The sequence below is a fragment of the Hypanus sabinus genome, chromosome 14, assembly GCF_030144855.1.
Source record: "Hypanus sabinus isolate sHypSab1 chromosome 14, sHypSab1.hap1, whole genome shotgun sequence".
In the NCBI taxonomy this organism is placed as follows: domain Eukaryota; kingdom Metazoa; phylum Chordata; class Chondrichthyes; order Myliobatiformes; family Dasyatidae; genus Hypanus; species Hypanus sabinus.
In genome coordinates, this window is record NC_082719.1 from 51,099,421 (window position 1) to 51,124,084 (window position 24,664).

The 24,664-nt window shown below is 43.1% G+C and overlaps 1 protein-coding gene and 1 long non-coding RNA gene across 4 annotated transcripts in view; one reads left to right on the forward strand and one right to left on the reverse strand.

Annotated features, from left to right (window-relative positions):
* The window catches only part of tec (tec protein tyrosine kinase), a 143,548-nt gene extending 143,377 nt beyond the window's left edge, over positions 1 to 171 (reverse strand). For all 3 annotated transcript variants that reach the window (XM_059989152.1, XM_059989151.1, XM_059989153.1), the window contains exon 1: positions 35 to 171. The gene's annotated coding sequence lies outside the window, so the exon portion shown is untranslated. The remainder of the gene's footprint in view (positions 1 to 34) is intronic.
* LOC132404735 (uncharacterized) lies at positions 117 to 14,113 on the forward strand. The gene is made up of 3 exons (XR_009515655.1): positions 117 to 231; positions 1,400 to 1,544; positions 11,168 to 14,113. It is a non-coding gene; the product is annotated as an uncharacterized LOC132404735 (long non-coding RNA).
* Positions 14,114 to 24,664: the final 10,551 nt, after the last annotated feature.

Here is a 24,664-nt window from a genome sequence, read left to right on the forward strand (position 1 = left end):
ATATAGTATTTACAAATGTTTTTAAAGTACGCACTTGGTTTTCCTCAGACCGCCGTAGTTTCAGAGTGACCACTCGGGCTCACAGACCTTTGTCCTTTGAGCACCGCCAGGCTGCGCGCCGCTCTGCGGTACGAGAACGCCTGCACGCGTTTTCCAGACAACCCGAGCGCGCCTCACCCCCGCCGTTCCGAGCCGCGGCTGCCCTGCAGGTGTTCCGCAACTCCCCCTCAGGTACACGAGAAATTCCACAAGCGCTCGGCTTCCCCCCTACCTTGGGGCAGACGCTCGACTCCCCGCCCTGGGTGATCGGACACTTGACTCCCCAAGTCTATTACGGCGCGTGTTTCAATGCATTACAAATAAAACCGCAAATACACGATAAACAAAGCACGCTGGGATAGGCTATTCTTGGAAGTTTCAGATGTGAAAACTGAAATTCGACCATTTTAAGTTAAAAATTGAATTCTTTCGGAGGAACCAGTTTAAGTCAATATGTAGAACAAGAGGATATTCTTAAGATGAGTGATAGTATTGCTCAAATTTCCTCACGTAAGGCTGGTGGGATCAAGTCATGCCTCATAAGACAATTCAAATCATCAAGTAATGCTTTTTAGGCTGGCGATCCTCAAGCCCTTCAGTGACGGCGGTTATTCCAAATACTGAAACAATCTTGTGAATAGTTAATGATCAATTTAGTCACGCTCTCTGAAGGGGCTGGGAGAGAACTGTTTTGGGTTGTTGCGGTATAAGCCTCGGCAATTTTGTTTCATTTTGAGAATATTTCTTTCACATTTTTTAATTGTCCAACATAACAAAGGGGAAAGAATCATCTTTGTCTTTTTCTTCCCTCCCTTTGTATCTCAAACGGTGTTGTGTTTGTTTTTCCCTGCGTGGAATAAATGGGTGCCTTTGAATTGGATTACAAATCCAAAAGGTGATGAATGGTTTGGGGATATATTCCTAGAAGACTGGGAACTGAAATGGCCTGGTTCCCACAGAAAGTGGTGGGTGGGTGGAATGCACCGCCGGCGGCAGCAGTGGAAGCGGATATAATAGGGTTTTTTTTCCAAGAGACTCTTCGATAGGCACAAGGAACTTGGAAAAATAGAGGGCTGTAAACTAGGAAAATTCTAGGTAGTTTCTAGAGTCGGTCGGCACAACATTGTGGGTCGATGGACCTGTAATGTGCTGTAGATTTCTATGTTCTATATTCTACGGTTCCCACTCCCCAATGACATAGCTTTTTGGTGCTGAAAGATATCACAACAGAAGAAAAAAAACTGAAATTGCTCTCAGATACTATAAATAGCTAAAATAATAATGAGCTTAAATATAAATGACAGTTTAAAATCATCTGAACAATATCTTCTTTATTTTTATGTAATATTGTTGTCTACAGGAGATTGATGTAAAGTTAAAAGCATGGTGATAAAAACAACACACACAAAATGCTGGTGGAACGCAGCAGGCCAGGCAGCATCTATAAGGAAAAGCACTGTGGACGTTTTGGGCCAAGACCCTTCGTCAGAATCCTCTCTAGCATGGTGAAAAAGTTTGTATTTTCCAAATGTAGGGAAATAATTAATTTCATTAATGTGCTTTTAACTGTGGGGAGCATCAGAGCTCAGCTTTAGTCTGTTCTCATGCAATTCTTTCAAAGGGCTTTTTTCCAGGTTGTATTACTATAGCACACCACATCCCTCTGACTATTGGTGAGCCTATTGTGGATTCTGATCAAAGTGATTGCACCTTATTTCCAAGATCCCCCACATAGTTTTACTGTATCATCCCCTATATTCTCTCTAACCACGGTTGCTAATCTCTCTAATCAAAAGAACAATTTTCACCCCCCCCCCCTCCATTTTGTCCATATCTATTCTTCCCATGGCATCTATAACCCAGAAGGTTTGCAGGTAGTGTAGAAGATTGCCGTAGGTTAGACTGCTAAGGCCATGAGACATAGGAGCAGAATTAAGCCATTCAGACCATCAAGTCTTTTCGCCATTTCATCATGGCTGATCCTGGATCCCACTTACTCCATACACCTGCCTTCTTGCCAATATCCTTAGATGCCCTGACCAATCAGGAAACTATCAACTTCCACCTTAAAGATACCCACAGACTTGTGCCCCATTACAATTGTGACATTACACTTATTACATGACTTTTCCACTCCCTTTACAATCTCAGCCCCACATCTTGGCTACTATTTGGTATATATGTTTACCATAATGTTTTTTTCACCCTCCACCCACAAAGGTACAACATTCTCTGACCCTATGTCACCTCTTTCTAGATGTAATTCCATTCCTTACCAACAGAGCCACACCACTGCCTAGACCTTCCTGTCTGTTCTTTTGATACAAAATGTATCCTTTCATGTTAAGCTCCCGACTATGGCCTTCTTTCAGCCATGACTCCGTGATACCCACAGTATCATACCGACCAATCTCTAATGCCTACCCCTGCCATTTGAGAACTTGCTCTTCCGTGGGACAGAGCTAACCAGCACCTTGTGGAATATTCCCAGAAACTTCAGCCATCTCCGCTCTGCTGTCTTCTCTGCCAATATCATCTTCCAATCCACCTGGGCAAGCTCCTCTCTCATGCCTTATTCTGAATGCTATGTGCATTTAAATACAGCACCTTCAGTCCTGCATTCTTCATCCTTTTGAATTTTGCCTCTGTGGTACAACTTAACTCTTTGCTCTGTCTGCGTTTGTACCCAGTCATTGATTTGTCCTTCCTTACATTCATGTTATATCCATCATCTACTCATAATCCTCGTAGAGCTCATCCTCAGCTCTATGATACTGTTTCCCATCCCCCCCAACTATATTAGTTTAAACCACTTGCAACAGTAAACCTGCCCACAAGAATATTGGTCCCCACAGGAAGGTTACAATAGGGCAGTATGCAGACTGAGCTGAAAAGTGAAGTTCAATCAAATAAATGTGAAGTAGTACACTTCAGAAGGTTGAACTTTAAAGGCAGGATACAAGGTTAATGGCAGGATTCTTAGCAGTGTAGAAGAACAGAGGTCCACTGATCTCTCAAAGTTGCCACACAAGTTGATAGGATAGTTAAAAAGGCAAATGGTGTTTTAGCCTTCCTTAGTCAGGGGATTGAGTGCAAGAGCCAAAAGGTAATAATGCAGCTCTATAAAATTCTGGTTAGACCACACTTGGAGCGTCATGTATTGTTCTGGTTGCTTCATTACAGGAATGATGTGGAAGGTTTAGAGATGATAGCAGGGAATTTACCGGGAGGCTGCCTAGATTAGAGAACATGTCTTATGAGTAAAGGTTGCACAAGCTAGGGCATTTCTCTTTAGAGTGAATGAAGATGAGATTAGAAGAGGCATAGACAGAATGGACAGCAGGCACCTTTCCCCAGGGTGGCAATAGCTGATACTAGAGGACATCCTTGTAAGGTGAGTGGAGGAAAGTTTAGGGGAGATATCAGAGGCAATTTATTTTACACAGTGAGTACTAAGTGCCTCATTGCACTACCAGGGGTGATGGTAGGAGCTGATACACTAGGGGCATTTAAGAGACTCTTGGATGAAAGAGAAATGGGGAGTCATGGGCTATTTTAGGAGCGAAGGCTTAGATTGATCCTGGAGTAGGTTAAAATGTCTTTTCAACATCATGGGCCAATGAATGTGTACTGTACTGTTCTCTGCTCTATGATCTAACATTGAGCTGCCAGTCTTGCCCATTCCCTCTGTAATAGTTATAATATATTCCATGTAACATATCCATTCCTTGAGCTCATCTGACTTACCTTTCAGGCCTCTTACATTGAAGTAAATAAGTTTAATTCATCAGACTTCCTGAGCTCCATGCTGAGCTCTTGCTTGTATTCTCTATTCAACACTCTTTTTAATTTCTATATTTGCCCAGCCTCCTGATCTATGAGAATGGAACCAAAGTCCTTTGGAAAATGAGAAGGGGAAACTAATATCGGTAAAGCAGAAATGACTGAAGCCATTTTGTGTTGGTCTTCACAGTGGAGGACTCATCTAACATGTCAAAAAATTGATATTATGTATGTGATGGCAGGGAGGACCTTAGTACAATCACTGTCACTAAAAAGGTAATGATGAGCAAACTGGTGGGCCTAAGGTAAGGGATACATCTCAGGGTATTGAAGGAACTGGAGGAAGTTATATTAGATGCATTTGCAATCACTTACCAAAATTCTCTGGATTCTGGGCATATATCTTGACAGAGAGGAAGACAGGGAATGTCAAAAAATTGTATACAAAAGGATGGAGGCAAATGACGGGTAACTTTAGGCCAATTGGTTTAACATCTGTCATTAGAAAAATGCTTGAAGCTCTCATGAAAGAAGAAATACTGAGACATCTGGATTGCAGTGATTCCATCAGAAAGACACAGCATGGATTCATGGAGTGCAGGTCCTGTTTGAGTTCTTTATAATGAACACAATGGATAGGGGGAATACTTGAATTTCAATAAAGTGCCGGATAAAAGATATATCTGTAAGATAAGATAGCATGGAGTTGGGATAATGTATTTAGCAGGTATTTTGTACATGGCGCTCAGCAGCTAGAGGTTTGTTTAACTAGTAGAAGGTAGAGAGTTAGGATAAATAGGAGTTTGTCAGGTTAGCAGTTAGCGAAGTGCCACTGGAGGTTGTGCTGAGCCTGCCATTGTTACTACATATACTGTATTAACAATTTGGAAGGGGGGGCAGAGTATTGCAAATCTAAATTTGCTGACGACACTAAGTTGGATGGAAAAGCAAATAGTGCAGAGGATGTGGAGAGGCTGCAGAGAGATATTGCTAAGTTGGAGTACAATGCGAGGTCATCTATTTTGGAAGGAAATAAACTTAACTTTTGATGCTTAGATAGAGTTTTCTTTGCATTAGATTTTTTTGTTGTGGTATCAATTTGGTTTCCAAAACCAAATGAGAAATCTAACTCCCCACTATTGCCACCAAACTTAGAGCTCCCTTACACAAGAACCACCGACAGGACTGTCCGGGCAGGCCTATTGTCATTGCCTGCTTCTGCTTTACTGAATTCATGTCCTTATATCTTGATTCCATTCTATCCCCCTTGATTCTGTCCCTTCCCATCTACATTCGCACCACTTCATGTGCCCTTGATCTTCTCAGTAACTTTCAATTCCCTGACCCCTCATTTTCACCATGGATATTCAGTCCCTATACACTTCTATTCCCCACCAGGAAGGCCTCAAAGCCCTCTGCTTTTTTTCTTTACAGAAGAACCAACCAATCACACTCCAGCACCACACTCCTCTGTCTGGTAGAACTGGTCCTCACCCTGAACAATTTTTCCTTTGGCTTCTCCCACTTTCTCCATACCCAAAGGGTAGCCATGGGTACTCGCATGGGCCCAAGTTATGCCTGACTCTTCATTGCCTATGTAGAACAGTCTATGTTTGAAGCCTTTTCCAGTTATACTCCCCAACTCTTCCTCCACTGCATTGGTGCTGCTTCATGACCCATACTGAGCTCATCAATTTTATCAATCTTGCCTCTACCTTTCACCCTGCCCTTAAATTCACGGGGTATCTCTGACACATCCTTCCCCTTCCTTGATATCTCTTTCTCCATCTCTGGAGACAAACTGTCAACCAATTTCGTTTATAAACCTACTGATTTCCATAATTATCTAGATTACACCTCTTCCTACCCTATCTCCTGTAAAAATGCTATTCCCTTTTCTCAGTTTCTTTGCGTCCACTGCATTTGTTCTCAGGATGCAGCTTTCCATCCCACGACATCAGAAATGTCCTCCTTCTTTAAAGAATAGGGTTTCCCTCCCTCTACTATTGATGCTGCCCTCACCAATATCTCTTCCATTTCCTGTGCTCATCCCAACTTCTCACCATCATAGTAGTGACAGAGTACCCTTCGTCCTTACCTACCACCCCATCAACCTCCACATCCAACACATTATCCTCTGCAACCTCTGCCAGCTCCGAAAGGACCCTACCAGTAAATAAATCTTTACCTCTTCCTCCTCCTTCCACTTTACATAGGGATCGCTTCCTCCGTGATTTCCTTATCCATCTGTCCCTCCCCACTAATCTCCCTCTAGGCATTTATCCTTGCACATAGCCTGAGCGGTACACACGCCCATACACTTCCTACATCACCTCCATTCAGAGGCCCAGTCATTCCAGGTGAGCCAACGCTTTGCCTGGGAATCTGCAGGGGTTGTCTATTGTGTCCAGTGCTCTCAGTGCAGTCTCCTACATTGCTGAGACCTGTCGTAAACTGGGGGACTGCTTCGTAAACATTCCTACACAAGCAGGACTTTACGGTAGCCAAACATTTTAATTCCCATTCACATTCGGATATGTCTGTACATGGCCTCCTCTACTGCCATGATGAGGCCAAACTCAGGTTGGAGGAGCAACACCTCATATACTGTCTGGGTAGTCTCCAGCCCCTTGGTATGAACATAGAATTCTCCAACTTCCGGTAATTCCCTCTCTCCCCCTTCCCCCATCCACTCTGCCTCCTCCTTCAGCTGCCTGTCACCTCTCTCATGATTCTGCCTTCTTCTACTACACAGTGCTTTCCCCTTACATTCCTCCTTCACCTTTCCTGTCTATCCCCTCTGTGCTTCCTCCCCCCACCCCTCGATCTTTCCTCTGATTGGTTTTTCACCTTGCATCTACCAGCCTTCTCCTTCCCACCTTCCCCCACTTTCTTTATAGGGCCCCTGCCCCCTCCCTCTTCAGTGCTGACAAAGGGTCTTGGCCTGAAACATTGACTGCTCATTTTCACGGATGCTGTCTGACCTACTGAGTTCCTCCAGCGTGATGTACGTGTTATTTTAATTCCCAATTCCCATTCTGTTCCGTCGTGTTGATCCATGACCTCCTCCTGTGCCAAGAGGAGGCCACCCTCAGGTTGGAGTAGCAACACCCTATGTTCCATCTGGATGCCTTCCAACCTGATGGTATGAATATAGAATTTCTTCTTCCGGTGAACAAAATTTCCACCCCACCCCTCTATTCCCCACTTTGACTTTTCACTTTGTTTCATCTACCTGTTAACTTCCCCCGGGTCCCCTCCTTCTTTCCTTTCTCCAATGATTCACTTTCCTGTCCTATCTGATTCTTTCTTCTCCAACCCTTTGCCTTTCCCAACCACCTGGCTTCACCTATCATCTTCAAGCCAGCCTCTTTCCCCTCTCCTCACCACTTAATTCAGACATTCTCCCTTTCCCTCTCAGTCCTGAAGAAGGATCTCGGCTCAAAACATTGACTGTTTACTCTTTTCCATAGACTCTGCCCGACCTGCCAAGTTCCTCCAGTATTCTATCTCTGTTGCTTTGGATTTCCAACATCTGCTGATTTTCTTGTGTTTGTGATAAATATTGCACTTATTCAATATATCTAAATCCTTTATTGGGCTAGTGACGAAGAAAATGTAGTCCAAAAATGTTTTTCCTCATAAATGCCAATCTGATAATTTAGCATTTAGTCAGGACATGAGGGGGTGTAAATCCCTGCCTTCAATAACTTTCAATGAACACTGGCAAAACAGAAAGTTTTAGACTCTGGGTGTCGAACTAGGCTATGCACCTCTTCTTTCTTTCAGGCACTATATGACCAAATAGTAGTCTAATGGGGTTTAAAATGCATTTGAAAGCCCATCCTGGTAAAAAAAAATGTGCAAGAAATGGCCTTAGGGTGATGCAAACATTATTTAATGCTGATTGGAAGCTTCTATTGCCAAATCCTAATGAAATCTATAAACAATGTTAAATAGAATGAAGGATGGCCCATAAGCACCATTTAAATGAATTGAATTTATTCCCAGGGTTTTCTGGCTGCTGGTGCAATTGTATAATTGTTTTCAAGATTTCCCATGTTTGGCTGAAGTTTGAACACTCCAGGGGAATAATCATGGTGTTAGCTGGGTATGTAATTGTCATTTAAAATACTTTGCTGAAAGAAGTTTTTTTCCCTGGAGAGGTGGACTGGAGTGATTCAGAGCAGTATAAATTGTCAGGAGATGGAAGATGAGGAAGAGATGCAAGATGAAGGAACCATAACACAGTTTTTAACAGGGAAGATATTTCATAAGACATTTGTGGCTTATGAAAGAGGTCATGATTGAAATAGCTAGGCAGTGTTCATGATTCATGGACCATTCGAAATCTGATGGCAGTAGGGAATAAGCAGTTCCTACAATGTTGGGTGTGGGTCTTCAGGCTCCTGTACTTCCCCCATGTCACAGGTGGTCAGGATATTTAATGATGAATGCCACCACCCCTTGAGAACATTGTTGATGAGGGCTGTGCCCATGATGGAGATGGCTAAGTCCACAACCTACTGCAATCCTGTGATTTGGAGTCTCCATAATAGGAGTTGATTCAATTAGTCAGAAAGTTCTTCACAGTACCTTTGTAGAAATTTGCTGGAGTCTTTAGTGGTATAACAAATCTCCTCAAACTCCTTATGAGGTATAGCCGCTGGCATGCTTTCTTCAAGATTGCATCAATATGTTTGGTCCAGGTAGATCCTCTAAGGTATTGATGCCCAGGAACTTGAAGCTGCTCACCCTTTCTATGGCTGACCACTCAAGAACGACTGGTATGTGTTCTGCTGACTTGCAGTCAGTTCCTTGGTCTTGCTGGTGCTGAATGCAAGGCTGTTGTTGCGGCACCACTGAAGCAGATGATCCATTTCACTCCTGTACACTTCCTTGTTGCCATCTGAGATTCTGCCAACCACAGAGGTGTCATCTGTAAATTTATAGAAGACATTTGAGCTGTACCTAACCACACAGTCACGAACGTGGAGAGAGTAACAGCAATTGGATAAGCACTCGTCATTGAAGTACGTTGTGTTGATTGTCGGCAATCCACACTGGCTACGAACTCCTGATCTAGTTGCAGAGGGAGGTACCAATGCCCAAGTTCTGAAGCTTGGTGATTAGAACTGAGAGGGTGATGGTGTCAAATGCCAAGCTGTAACCGATAGGCAGCAGCCTGGCAAATGTATTGATGATGTCCATGTTGATAGGCACAGATTTTCAGTATCCTGATAGGTTTGTGATCAGGGCTTGACTCCTTGTGAGAGTTCAGTCTCCTGAAGGTTCTTCTAACCTTCTCAGTAGGTTGAGTGAACTTGGCCCTTTCTCTTTGGAGTGACGGAGGATGAGAGGTGACCTGATAGAGGTGTTCAAGATAATGAGAGGCATTGATCATGTGGATAGTCAGAGGCTTTTCCCCATGGCTGAACTGGCTAGCACGAGAGGGCTTAGTTTTAAGGTGCTTGGAAGTAGGTGCAGAGGAGATGTCAGGGGTAAGTTTTTTTTTTGCACAGAGAGTGGTGAGTGCTTGGAATGGGCTGCCGGTGACGTTAGTGGAGGCAGAAATTATAGGGTCTTTGAAGAGACTCCTGGATGGCTACAATGGAGTTTAGAAAAATAGAGGGCTATGGGTAAAGCTTAGGTAGTTCTAAGGTAGGGACATATTCGGCACAGCTTTGTGGGCCGAAGGGCCTGTATTCTGCTGTAGGTTTTCTGTTTCCATGTTTTCTATATTTCTAACATTGTCCTCTGAGAAAGAGATCACAGGGCTGCCAGATACGGTGGCAATTTTTCCTTTCAAAACATGCATAGAAAGGTGTTGAGTTCTTTGGACAGTCCAATATTTCGGCCATTTATGCTGCTAGGTTTGGTTTATTTTATTTATTGTGAGGGAAAAGGTTAGAGATTGGATTAGAGATTCAAGGCATTTCACAGATTCTAAATATCTTTTTGGTTTGATTTGAATCTAGAAGATTTTCTGATTATGATATTCATACATTAAATGTGCCCAGTTAAGTGATAGAGGAACAAAGGGATCTTGGAATGAATGTCCACAGGCACGCAGATAAGGTGTTTAAGAAAGTACACAAAATGCTTTCTTTTATCTGTTGAGGCAAACAATGTAAGTGCAAGGAAATCATAGGCCTGAACAGAATACCAGTTTGGTCACGCTTGAGGCATTATATGTAATTCCAGACATTGTGACAAGGAAGGATGAAATAATATGGTAAGAGTGAACGAGAATCTTAATAAGAATGTTGTCAAGGCTGGTGAATTCCAGTTCCAAGAAGAGGCTCACCATTTTCTTAGCAGCAAAAGAGAAACACACTCACAATGAACAGGAAGACCTTAGCAGAAGTATCAAAATCATGAAATTTAGATTTAAGTTTTCCTCTGTACTGTAAATCCTTTTTTCTAATTATTCACAATTCTGAGAGAAGCTGTCTGATGGAATGCAGTCCCTGTTTCTTTCTAGTGATGCAATCTGACCTACTCTTAGTGCACACAGTAATTGTACGCAGTAATGCAGCAGTTAAACAAATTCCCAGATAAACTTTTAATAATGGTACTTGTCAAAAATAAACAGCAACACGTACCAAAACAGGCCTCATTTTCCTTCAAATAGTGCATCTTGAGAAAGCAAATTCACTATAGTTCAATACTGCATCCAAAAGCAGCTCTTCTAACAAAGTAGTCTTAACTGAAGTTTTGACTGAGGCAAGATTGTTCAATCTCATGATTGTTTCTTTAACCTCTGGCCACAATGTTAATGAACCAGTGAACACAGAATTAAACAATGGTAAAGTTGGGTATTTTATGCATCCTCAGGCTCAGAGCTGCAGTCAAGTTGCTTGACTGTGACAGAAATACTGCACTGCAGCAAGGGGCACCATCTACTGGTCAGGCTGAGACTACTGAAAAAGTTACTATTGAAAAACAAGAGTGAATGGCTGCAAACTAGAAACTGGATTGGGATGGAACAGGCACACCATATGGTTGATTTGTAATATACCATGAACAATTAACTTGAGCTACCACATTATAAACTTCAGTAATTTCCGAGGGAGTGAGATCTCACGCACAATTAAATAAGCTTTGCATTTTATTTTTAAGCGAAATGAGTTATCTGGGTTGAAGACTGGATTTGAGGTTCAGGGCACTTCACAGATTTCAAATATTTTCTTTCTCTAACTTCTTTCAATTATCAATAGAGGCTTTATCAATAGTTTATGCAATGGTAACCCTAGCTTCACCCAATCAGAGATGTTCCTTTTCTGTAATCTATGTCAATCACCTGCTCTGCAACTAAAACTAATTTGTTTTACTTATCTTTCAGTTCTGACAAAAGATCTCTGACCTGAAAAAAATCAGTTTGTCTTTCCAAAGTTGCTATGTTTCCTGTTGAATGTTTTCTCTCTGTGTATGTACCTCATTAAACACAAGAACTTACAGTCACCATAGGCAACTATCTGTCATCTTCAGAACAAAAATGACAGACATTTTGGATTGGCAACAATATCTCCTCCTCAATCTCCATCAGCAGAGGTGTACCACGGGACTGCGTGCTTAGCCCCCTGCTCCACTTGCTTTATGACTGTCTGGATCGGGAGCAGCATCTCCAACACCATCACGCTGAGCACGGGGGCTCCCCAGGGCTGTGTGCTCAGTCCACTGCTATTCACTCTGCTGACCCACGACTGTGCAGCAATACACAGCTCGAATTACATCATCAAGTTCGCCAATGACACGACCGTGGTGGGTCTCATCAGCAAGAATGACAAGTCAGCTTACAGAGAGGAGGTGCAGCGGCTAACAGGTGGGTGCAGAACCAACGACCTGTCTCCGAATGTGAACAAAACAAAAGAGATGATTGTTGACTTCAGGAGGACATGGAGCGACCACTCTCCGCTGAACATCAATGGCTCCTCAGTAGAGATCAAACTTCTTGGTGTTCACTTGGCGGAGGATCTCACCTGGTCCCTCAACACCAGCTCCATAGGCAAGAAAGCCCAGCAGTGTCTCTACTTTCTGCAAAGGCTGAGAAAAGTCCATCTCCCACCCCCATCCTCACCACATTCTACAGACGATGTATCGAGAGCATCCTGAGGAGCTGCATCACTGCCTGGTTCGGGAATTGCACAGCCTCGGATCACAAGACCCTGCAACGGATAGGGAGGTCAGCTGAGAAGATCATCGGAGTCTCTCTTTCTGCTATTACAGACATTTACACCACAGGCTGCACCCACAAAGCTAACAGTATTGTGAAGGACCCCAAGCACACCTCACACAAACTCTTCTCCCTCCTGCCATCTGGCAATAGGTACCGAAGCACTTGGGCTGTCACGACCAGACTGTGCAACAGTTTCTTCCCCCAAGCCATCAGACTCCTCAATACTCAGAGTCCAGACTGACATCTACATCATTTATTATTATATTGTAATTTGTCTTCGACTGAGCCTATTGTCTTGTTTATTAATTATTCTACTGCCCTGCGCTGTTTTGTGCACTTTATGTAGTCCTTTGCATGTCTGTAGTTTAGTGCAGTTTTTATGTTGTTTTACATAGTCTAGTGTAGCCTTGTGCTGTCTCACGTAGCCTAGTGTAGTTTTGTGTTGTTTCATGTATCACCAGGGTCCTGGAGGAACGTTGTTTTGCTTTTACTGTGTACTGTATCAGCAGTTTATGGTCAAAATGACAATAAACTTGACTTGGCTTGACTTGAAGCACAATTCCAATACCATATTCATGTTTGCTGATAACACCACTGTTGTGTGCTCAATGAAAGGTGGTGATGAATCATCATACAGGAGGGAGACTGAAAGTTTGACTGAGTGGTGTCATAACAATCTCTTACTCACTGTCAGCAAGACCAAAGAACTGATTGTCGACTTCAGGAGAGGGAAACCAGAGGTCCGTGAGCCAGTCCTCATCGGAGGATCAGAGATGGAGAGGTTTAGCAACTTTAAATTCCTGGGTGTCACTATTTCAGAGGACGTGGCCTGGACCCAACAAGTAAGCACAATTGTGAAGACTACACAGCAGCTTCTGTACTTCCTTTGGAATCTGCGGACATTCAGCACGTCCGTAGGGAAATGAATCTCAGGGGTGTATATGGTGACATACCTATACTTGGTTAATAAATTTACTTTGAACTTTAATCTAGTAGGAGTAACAATTTTTTCAGTTTATTTATTTTCCTGAATCTGGGTATCACTGGCATACCCATTTATTACCCATCCCTTTGATATAGCACACAACAGTGGTGTTATCAGCAAACATGAATATGGTATTGGAACTGTGTTTAGCCACACCGTCATAGATGCAAAGCAAGTAGATCCTGACCAACAGAGAGCCTCTGTTGGGTGTCAATCAAATAGGCTGTTTTGTCAGGAGTGGTATTTAGGTTCCAAAGATTTGTTGGCACTGCACTTTTCCCGGCAAGTGAAAAGTATTCCATTAGTTCCTGACATGCCTAATGGAATTTATTTTGACTTTAGTATAAATCTGATACCAAATGACTTTATCAGGTAAGGGAGAGGGGAACAAGTCTCTGACCAAATTAAAAGTTGAGAAGGGGAAAGGTAAGGAGCTCCATTGGGTATCCTGGCATGCCACTGCACCACTACCTTAATGGATTGAAAGTCTTGAGAGATGAGAGCTTCTGGAAGGGAAATCATTTGGTTTGGCTGAGAGCCATCAATAGCATCTAGGTGAAGGCTTGAAGGACAGAAAGGAGATATTGAATTTAACATAGTGCACAACAAGTTGCTCACTGCACCATAAAAACACAGCTGTCTTGAAAATAATCAGCAGTATAGTTCAATTGCTCAGGCAATACTGCATTGCATAAGAATTAATGCATTCAATATACTTATGATACAAATGCTAAAATTCTGTCAAATTCACCTGTGCTGAGAAAGAAGTTCTCCTGTTCTGGACATGACATTGATACAGCAATAATGAGCCAGTCAAGCTTAACCTGTCAAAAGGGAGCTTCACTGCTAGATTTCAAAGACCCAAACGCCTGTCTTTTGAATCTGTTCGCTTACACGTTTATGAAAAACAGTCTGCACTTAGTCACAAACAAGAGAAAATCTGCAGATGCTGGAAATCCAAGCAACACACACAAAATGTTTGAGAAACTCAGCAGGCCAGGCAGCATTTATGGAGAAGAGTACAGTCAATGTTTCTGACCGAAATCCATTAATGCATCTGCATTTGCAAAGACAATCACAATACTTAAGAACCCCAATATACATAACTAAGAAGCTAGACAAACCTGAAATAGTAACTACCACCTTGTCTACCAACTCTCAATCATCTGTAGTGTGATACTGCAAATAAATGCCAGCCTTTAAAAAATTTCCCTATAAGTGCTCACAGTACTGTTATATGTTTAATATGCTTTCTTCACCCAGATTTAAATTACTTGGGAATTCCTGGGCAAAATGACATTGGAAAGTCCACATTTGGGGTATTGCAAGCAGTTTTGGGCCCCTTATCTAAGAAAAGATGTGCTGGCATTGGAGAGTGTCCAGAGAAGGTTCATGAGTATGATCCCTCAAATGAAAGGGTTACCATGGGAGGAGCATTTCACGGCTCTGGGCCTGTATTCACTGGAGTGTAGAAGAATGAGGGGGTATCTCATTGTTAGAGATGTCAATGTTCATGCCATCAGGTTGGAGGCTACCCAGCCGGTATATAAGGTGTTGTTCCTCCAACCTGAGTTTGGATTCATTTCGTCAATAGAGGAGGCCATGGATAGACTTATCAGAATGGGAATAGGACGTGGAATTAAAATGTGTGGCCACTGGGAGATCCTGCTTTTTCTGGTGGACCGAGCGTAGGTGTTCAGCGAAACAGTCTCCCAGTCTGCGTTGGGTCTCACCAATATATAAAAGGCCACACCGGGAGCACCGGATGCAGTATACCACACCAGCCGACTCACAGGTGAAGTGTTGCCTCACCTGGAAAGACTGTCTGGGGCCCTGAATGGTGGTGAGGGAGGAAGTGTAAGGGCAGGTGTAGCACTTGTTCCATTTACAAGGATAAGTGCCAGGAGGGAGATCGGTGGGAAGGGATGGGGGGGACAAGTGGACAAGGGAGTCACGTAGGGAGCGATCCCTGCGAAAAGCAGAAAGGGGGGGAGGGAAAAATGTGTTTGGTAGTGGGATCCCGTTGGAGGTGGCAGAAGTTATGGAGAATTATACGTTGGACCTGGAGGCTGGTGGGGTGGTAGGTAAGGACAAGGGGAACCCTATCCCAAGTGGGGTGGTGGGTGGATGGGTTGAGGGCAGATGTGCAGGAAATGGGAGAGTGTTTGAGAGCAGAGTTGATGGTGGATGAAGGGAAGCCCCTTTGTTTAAAAAAGGAAGACATCTCCTTCGTCCTGGAATGAAAAGCCTCATCCTGAGAGCAGATGCAGCGGAGATGGAGGAATTGTGAGAAGGGGATAGCCTTTTTGCAAGAGACAGGGTGGGAAGAGGAATAGTCCAGGTAGCTGTGAGAGTCTGTAGGCGATATTTCCAACAGTGGGAGAATCTATGTCTAGAGAAGACAGCCTCAGAAACAAGTACATACCTTTAGAACAGAGATAGAAATAGAACATAGAAAATCTACAGCACAGTACAGGCCCTTCGACCCACAAAACTGTGCCGAACAAGTCCTTACCTTAGAAATTACCAGGCTTACCCATAGCCCTCTATTTTTCTAAGCTCCACGTACCTGTCCAAAAGTCTCTTAAAAGACCCTATCATATCCTCCTCCACCACCTTTGCCAGCAGCCCATTTCACACACTCACCATTCTCTGAGTAAAAAACTTACCCCTGACATCTCCTCTATACCTACTCCCCAGCACCTTAAACCCGTGTCCTCTTGTGGCAACCATTTCAGCCCTGGGAAAAAGCCTCTGACTATCCACACAGTCAATGCATCTCATCATCTTATACACCTCTATCAGGTCACCTCTCATCCTCCGTCATTCCAAGGAGAAAAGGTCGAGTTCACTCAACCTATTCTCATAAGGCATGCTCCCTAATCCAGGCAACATCCTTGTAAATCTCCTCTGCACCCTTTCTGTGATTTCCACATCCTTCCTGTAGTGAGGTGACCAGAACTGAGCACAGTACTCCAAGCGGGGTCTGACCAGAGTCCTACATAGCTGTGACCATATAACCATATAACAATCACAGCACGGAAACAGGCCATCTCGGCCCTCCTAGTCCGTGCTGAACTCTTAATCTCACCTAGTCCCACCTACCCACACTCAGCCCATAACCCTCCACTCCTTTCCTGTCCATATACCTATCCAATTTTACCTTAAATGACACAACTGAACTGGCCTCTACTACTTCTACAGGAAGCTCATTCCACACAGCTATCACTCTCTGAGTAAAGAAATACCCCCTCGTGTTTCCCTTAAACTTCTGCCCCCTAACTCTCAAATCATGTCCTCTCGTTTGAATCTCCCCTACTCTCAATGGAAACAGCCTATTCACGTCAACTCTATCTACCCTCTCAAAATTTTAAATACCTCGATCAAATCCCCCCTCAACCTTCTACGCTCCAATGAATAGAGACCTAACTTATTCAACCTTTCTCTGTAACTTAAGTGCTGAAACCCAGGTAACATCCTAGTAAATCGTCTCTGCACTCTCTCTAATTTATTGATATCTTTCCTATAATTCGGTGACCAGAACTGTACACAATATTCCAAATTTGGCCTTACCAATGCCTTGTACAATTTTAACATTACATCCCAACTTCTGTACTCAGTGCTCTGATTTATAAAGGCCAGCGTTTGAAAAGCCTTCTTCACCACCCTATCTACATGAGACTCCACCTTCAGGGAACTATGCACTGTTATTCCTAGATCTCTCTGTTCCACTGCATTCCTCAATGTCCTACCATTTACCCTGTATGTTCTATTTGGATTATTCCTGCCAAAATGTAGAACCTCACACTTCTCAGCATTAAACTCCATCTGCCAACGTTCAGCCCATTCTTCTAACCGGCATAAATCTCCCTGCATGCTTTGAAAACCCACCTCATCATCCACAACACCTCCTACCTTAGTATCATCGGCATACTTACTAATCCAATTTACCACCCCATCATCCAGATCATTTATGTATATTACAAACAACATTGGGCCCAAAACAGATCCCTGAGGCACCCCACTAGTCACCGGCCTCCATCCCGATAAACAATTATCCACCACTACTCTCTGGCATCTCCCATCTAGCCACTGTTGAATCCATTTTATTACTCCAGCATTAATACCTAACGACTTCTTAACTAACCTTCCATGTGGAACTTTGTGAAAGGCTTTGCTGAAGTCCATATAGACTACATCCACTGCCTTACCCTCGTCAACATTCCTCGTAACTTCTTCAAAAAATTCAATAAAGTTTGTCAAACATGACCTTCCACGCACAAATCCATGCTGGCTACTCCTAATCAGATCCTGTCTATCCAGATAATGATAAATACTATCTCTAAGAATACTTTCCATTAATTTACCCACCACTGATGTCAAACTGACAGGTCTATAATTGCTAGGTTTATTTCTAGAACCCTTTTTAAACAATGGAACCACATGAGCAATACACCAATCCTCCGGCACAATCCCCGTTTCTAATGACATCTGAAAGATCTCCATCAGAGCTCCTGCTATCTCTACACAAACTTCCCTCAAGGTCCTGGGGAATATCCTGTCAGGACCCGGAGATATATCCACTTTTAAATTTCTTAAAAGCGCCAGTACTTCCACCTCTTTAATTGTCATAGGTTCCATAACTTCCTTACTTGTTTCCCACACCTTACACAATTCAATATCCTTCTCCTTAGTGAATACCGAAGAGATGAAATCGTTCAAAATCTCTCCCATCTCCCTCGGCTCCACACATAGCTGACCACCCTGATTCTCTAAGGGACCAATTTTATCCCTCACTATCCTCTTGCTTTTAATATAACTGTAGAAACCTTTCGGATTTACTTTCACCCTATTTGCCAAACCAACCTCATATCTTCTTTTAGCTTTTCTAATCTCTTTCTTAAGATACCTTTTATATTCTTTATACTCCTCGAGCAATTCCTTTACTCCATGCTGCCTATATCTATTGTAGACATCCCTCTTTTTCCGAACCAAGTTTCTAATATCCCTTGAAAACCATGGTGCTTTCAAACCTTTAACCTTTCCTTTCAACCTAACAGGAACATAAAGATTCTGTACCCTCATAATTTCACCCTTAAATGACCTCCATTTCTCTATTACATCCTTCCCATAAAACAACTTGACCCAATCCACTCTCTCTAAATCCCTTCGCATCTCCTCAAAGTTAGCCTTTCTCCAATCAAAAATCTCAACTCTAGGTCCAGTCCTGTCCTTCTCCATAATTATATTGAAGCTAATGCTATTGTGATCACTGGACCCGAAGTGCTCCCCAACACATACATCTGTCAGCTGACCTATCGCATTCCCTAACAGGAGATCCAACACTGCCCCGTATCTAGCCAGTACTTCTATGTATTGTTGCAAAAAACTATCCTGCACACATTTCACAAACTCTAAACCATCCAGCCCTTTTACAGAATGAGCTTCCCAATCTACGTGTGGAAAATTAAAATCTCCCACAATCACCACCATGTGTTTACTACAAATATCTGCTATCTCCTTACACATTTGTTCTTCCAACTCATGCTCCCCATTAGGTGGCCTATAAAACACTCCTATCAGTGTTACTACACCTTTCCTATTCCTCAATTCCACCCAAATAGCCTCCCTAGAGGAGGCTCTCGACATTAACTCTCGACTCTTAAACTCAATCCCACAGTTGATGAAGGCCAATGCTCTGTTTGCCTTCTTAACCACAGAATCAACCTGTGCAGCAGCTTTGAGTGTCCTTTGGACTCGGTCCCCAAGATCCCTCTGATCCTCCACACTGCCAAGAGTCTTACCATTAGTACTATATTCTGCCATCATAGTTGACCTACCAAAATGAACCACCAAACACTTATATGGGTTGAACTTTATCTGCCACTTCTCACTTCTCAGTTTTGCATCCTATCAATGTCCCGCTGTAACCTCAGACAGCCCTCCACACTTTCCACAACACCTCCAACCTTTGTGTCATACTTACTAACCCATCCCTCCACGTCCTCATGCAGGTCATTTATAAAAATCATGAAGTGTAAGGGTCCCAGAACAGATCCCTGAGGCACACCACTGATGACTGACCTCCATGCAGAATATGACCTGTCTACAATCACTCTTTGTCTTCTGTGGGCAAGCCAGTTCTGGATCCACAGAGCAATGTCCCCTTGGATCCCATGCCTCCTTACTTTCTCATTAAGCCTTGCATGGGGTACCTTATCAAATGCCTTGCTGAAATCCATATACACTACATCTACTGATCTTCCTTCATCAATGTGTCTAGTCACATCCTCAAAAAATTCTATCAGGCTCACAAGGCACGACCTGCCTTTGAAAATGTCATGCTGACTATTCCTAATCATATTATAAATGTTCATAAATCCTGCCTCTCAGGATCCTCTCCATCAACTTACCAACCACTGAGGTAAGATTCACTGGTCTATAATTTCCTGGGCTATCTCTACTCCCTTTCTTGAATAAGGGAACAACATCTGCAACCCTCTGGTCCTCCAGAACCTCTCCCGTCCTCATTGATGATGCAAAAATCTTTGCCAGTGGCTCAGCAATCTCCTCCTTCGCCTCTCACAGTAGCCTGGCATATATCTCATCCAGTCCCAGAGACTTGTCCAACTTGTTGCTTTCCAAAAGCTCCAGCACATCCTTTTTCTTAATATCTATATGCTCAAGCTTTTCAATCCACTGTAAGTCATCCCTACATTTCCTGAGATCCTTTTCCGTAGTGAATACTGAAGCAAGGTATCCATTAAGTATCTCTCCTATCTCCTTTGGTTTCATACACACTTTTTCACTGTCACACTTGATTGGCCCTATTCCCTCATGTCTTATCCTCTTGCTATTCACATACTTGTAGAATGCCTTGGGGTTTTCCTTAATCCTGCTCACCAAGGCCTTCTCATGGCCTCTTCTGGCTCTCCTAGTTTCATTCTTAGGCTCCTTCTTGCTAGCCTTTTACTCTTATAGATCTCTATCATTACCTAGGTTTTGAATCTTTTGTAAGCTTTTCTTTTCTTCTTGACTAGATTTTCAACAACCTTTGTACAGCATGGTTCCTGTACCCTACCATCCATTCCCTGTCTCATTGGAACGTACCTGTGCAGAACGTCACACAAATATCCCCTGAACATTTGCCACATGTCTGCCGTACATTTCCCTGACAACATCTGTTCCCAATTTATGCATCCAAGTTCCTGCCTGATAGCTTCATATTTCCCCTTACTTCAATTAAATACTTTCCTAACTTTCTGTGCCTATCCCTCTCCAGTGCTATGGTAAAGGAGATAGAGTTGTGATCTGTACCTCCATAACGCTCTCCCACCAAGAGATCTGACACCTGACCAGGTTCATTTCCCAATACCAAGTCAAGCACAGCCTCTCCTTTTGTAGGCTAATCAACATACTGCGTCAGGAAGCCCTGAACACATCTAACAAACTCCACTCCATCTAAATCCCTTGTTCTAGGGAGATGCCAAACAATATTTAGGAAATTAAAATCTTCCACCATGACAACCCTGTTATTATTACACCTTTCTAGAATCTGTCTCCCTATTTGCTCCTCGATGTCCATATTACTATTGGGTGGTTTATAAAAAAACACCCATTGGAGTTATTGATCCCCAGAGATTCAGTAGACAATCCCTCCATGATTTCCCCCTTTTCTGCAGCCGTGACACTATCTCTGATCAGCACTGCCACGCCCCACCTGTTTTGCCTCCCTCCCTGTCCTTTCTGAAACATTTAAAACTTGGCACTCTAAGTAACCATTCCTGCCCCTGAGCCATTCAAGTCTCTGTAATGGCCACAACATCATAGCTCCAAGTACTGATCCACATTTTAATCTCATCTGCTTTGTTCGTGATGCTTCTTGCATTAAAAAAGACAGATCTCAAACCATCAGTCTGAGCACATCCCTCTTCTATCACCTGCCTATCCTCCCTCTCTCACAGTCTCCAAGCTTTCTCTATTCGTGAGCCAACAGCACCTTCCTCCATCTCTTCAGTTCAGTTCCCACCGACCCCTCCAGCAATTCTTTTTTAAACTCTCCCCAGTAGCCTTAGCAAACATTCCCACCAGGATATTGTTCCCCTCGGATTCAAGTGCAACCTCTCCTTTTTGTACAAGTCTCGCCAGCCCCAAAAGAGGTCCCAGTAATCCAGAAATCTGAACCCCTGCTCCCTGCTCCCTGCTCCAATCTCTCAGCCACACATTTATCCTCCACCTCACTCTATTGCTATACTCACTGACACATGGCACAGGCAGTAATCCCAATATTACTACCTTTGAGGTCCTGCTTCTCAACTTCCTTTTAACTCCCTGTAGTCTGTTTTCAGGACCACCTCCCTTTTCCTACCCATGTCGTTGGTACCAATATGTAACACGACCTCTGGCTGTTTACCTTCCCACTTCAGGATATCGTGAACACGGTCAGAGACATCCCAGACCCTGGCACCTGGAAGGCAAACAACCATCCATGTTTCTTTCCTGTGTCCACATAATCACCTGTCTGAACCCCTGACTACAGAGTCCCCTATTACTGCTGCCTTCTTCCTTCCCCTCCCCTTCTGAGCCACAGGGCCAGACTCTGTGCCAGAGGCACAGCCACTGTTGCTTCCCCAACAGTACTCAAACAGGAGTACTAATTGTTAAGGGGGACAGCCACAGGGGTACTCTTTAGTACCTGACTCTTGCCCTTCCCCCTCCTGACAGTTACCCACTTATCTGCCTCCTGAGGCCCTGATGTGACTACTTGCCTACAGCTCCTCTCTATCGCCTCCTCACTTTCCCTGATCCGACGAAGGTCATCGAGCTGCAGCTTCAGTTCCCTAACGTGGTCCCTAAGAAGCTGCAGCTCAATTCATCTGGTGCAGATGTGGCCTTCCAGGAGCAGCTAGATGGGCAATGCTACGATAGTCACAGAGGATTTCAATATGCAGGTAGAATGGGAAAATTAGGTTGGTGCTGGATTCCAAGGGAACTTTTTGAATGCCTACGAGAAGGCTTTTTAGAGCAGCTCATGGTTGAGCCCACTTGGGAATCAGCTATTCTTGACTGGGTGTTATGCAATGAAAAGGAATTGATTAGAAAGCTTAAGGTAAAGGAACCCTTAGGAGAAAATGATAATATGATAGAATTCACGCTGAAGTTTGAGAAGGAGAAACTGAAGTCAGATATATCAGTATTACAGTGGAGGAAAGGGAATTACTCAGGTATGAGAGAGAGGCTGTCCATAATTGATTGGAAGGGAACACTTGCAGGGATGACAGCAGGGCAACGGCTTGAATTTCTGGGGGCAATTCAGAAGGCACAGGATAGATAAATTCCAAAGAGGAAATAGTATTCTAAAGGCAGAATAGCACAACGATGGCTAACAAGAGAAGTCAAAGCCAACATATAAGTCAAAGGGAGGGTACATAAAAGAGCAAAATTTAATGGGAACTGAGCAGATTGAGGAGCTTTGAAAAACCAACAGAAGGCAAATAAAAAAGTGATCAAGAAGAAAAAAATGTCCAAAAGTAAGCTAGTCAATCATATCAAAGAGGATACCAAAAGTTTCTTCAAATATATAAAGCGTAAAAGAGAGGCGAGAATATATATCAGACTGCTGGAAAATAATGCTGGAGAGGTAGTAAGGAATGGAGAGAGGAATGGGAGTAATGGGAAACAAGGAAATGGCAGATGAACTAAATAGGTATTTTGCATCAGTCTTCGCTCTGAGAGACACTAGCAGCATGTCAGGAGTTGAACAGTGTCGGGGGCAAAAGTGAGTGAAGTTGCCATCAGTAGGGAGAAGGTATTTGATAATCTGAAAGGTTTGAAGGTAGATAAGTCATCTGAACCAGATGATCTACAACCCCAGGCTCCCCAGGCTCTGAAAGATGTGGTTGAAGAGATTCTGGAGGCATAAGTAATGATATTTCAAGAATAAATTGACTTTGGCATGGTTCTGAGAAATGGAAAATCTCTTCAATGGGGAGAGAGAGGTAGAAGAAAGGAAATTATACATCAGTCAGCCTGGCCTCAGTGGTTGGAAGATGGTGGAGCCGATTGTTAAGGATGTGGTTTAAGGGTACTTGGAGGCACATGATAAAATAGGCTGAAGTCAGAATGGTTTCCTTAAAGGAAAATCTTGTCTGACAAATCTGTTGGAATTCTTTGAAGAAATAATAAGCAGGATAGACAAAGGAGAATCAATGAATGTAGTGTACTTGAATTTTCAGAAGGCCTTTGACAAGGTGCCACACATGAGGCTGCTTAACAAGTTAAAAGCCCATGGTATTACAGAAAAGATATGAACATAGATAGAGTATTGGCTGATTGGCAAGAGACAAAGAGTGGGAATAAAGGCTGCCATTTCTGGTTGACTGACTGCAACCAGTGGTGTTCCACAGGGGTTTGTGTTGGGACCACTTCTTTTTACATTATATGTCAATGATCTGGATGATGGAATTGATGGCTTTGTGACCAAGATTTTATGGACAATACGAAAATAGGTGGAGGGGAAGATAGTGTTGAGGAAGTAGAGAGGCTACAGAAGGACTTAGATTAGGAGAATAAGCAAAGAAGTTGCAGATGGAATACAGTGTCAGGAAATATTTGGTAGAAAAAATAAAAGCATAGTCTATGTTCTAAATGGAAAGAAAATTTAAAAATCTGAGGTGCAGAGGGACTTGGGAGACCTCGTGCAGGATTTCCTCAAGGTTAATTTGCAAGATGAGTTGGTAGTAAGGGAGGCAATGTTAGCATTCATTTCAGAGGACTAGAACAGAAAACAAAGAATGTAATTTTGAGTTTTATAAAGCATTGGTGAGGCCTCACTTGGAGTATTGTGAGCAGTTTTGCACCCCTTATCTAAGACAGGATGTGCTGACATTGGAGGGGGCTCAGAGGAGGTTAACAAAAATGATTCTGTGGTTGAAAATCTTACCATATGAGGAGTGTTTGATGGCTCTAGGCCTTTACTCACTGGAATTCAGAAGAATGAGGGGAGATCTCATTGAAACCTATCGAATAGAGTAGATGTGGAAAAGATGTTTCCTGTGTGGGGGAGTCTAAGATCAGACAGAGCAGCTTCAGAACAGAGGGATGTCTATTTAGAATGGAGATGAGGATGAATTTCTTTAGCCAGAGAGTGGAGAATCTGTGGAATTCATTGCTACAGGCAGCTTTGGAAGCCTTTTTGGAGGCTTTTTTAAGGCAGAGGTTGATAGATTCTTGATTAGTCAGGGCATGAAGGGATACGGGAAGAAGGCAGGAGATTGGGGCTGAGAGGAAAATGAATCAGCATGAAGAAATGACAGAGCAGACATAACAGGCCAAATGTCCTAATTCTGCTCTTATATCTTGATAATACGTAAGGCATGTAGCTCCTCCAACACTTTAGTTCTCAGCTTGGATGGCACAATAACTCTCAATCCCCATATAAGGCAACCACTGTCAAGAGCAAATTCATCCTGTTGCTGGTTAAATGGGAGAACTTGAATTTCTGCAGCACTTTCTAGCCATTTTCATTTCCCAGGTATACATACTGTTTGAACACGGGACAGTGGGATGATGTAATAGTCTCATGATGGTGGGGTGAAGTTATGACATGTGATGGCATGTTCCAAACGGTATTTAAACAAATCCTGCTGTTATCATTTTTATTTTTGTGCAATGTTGCT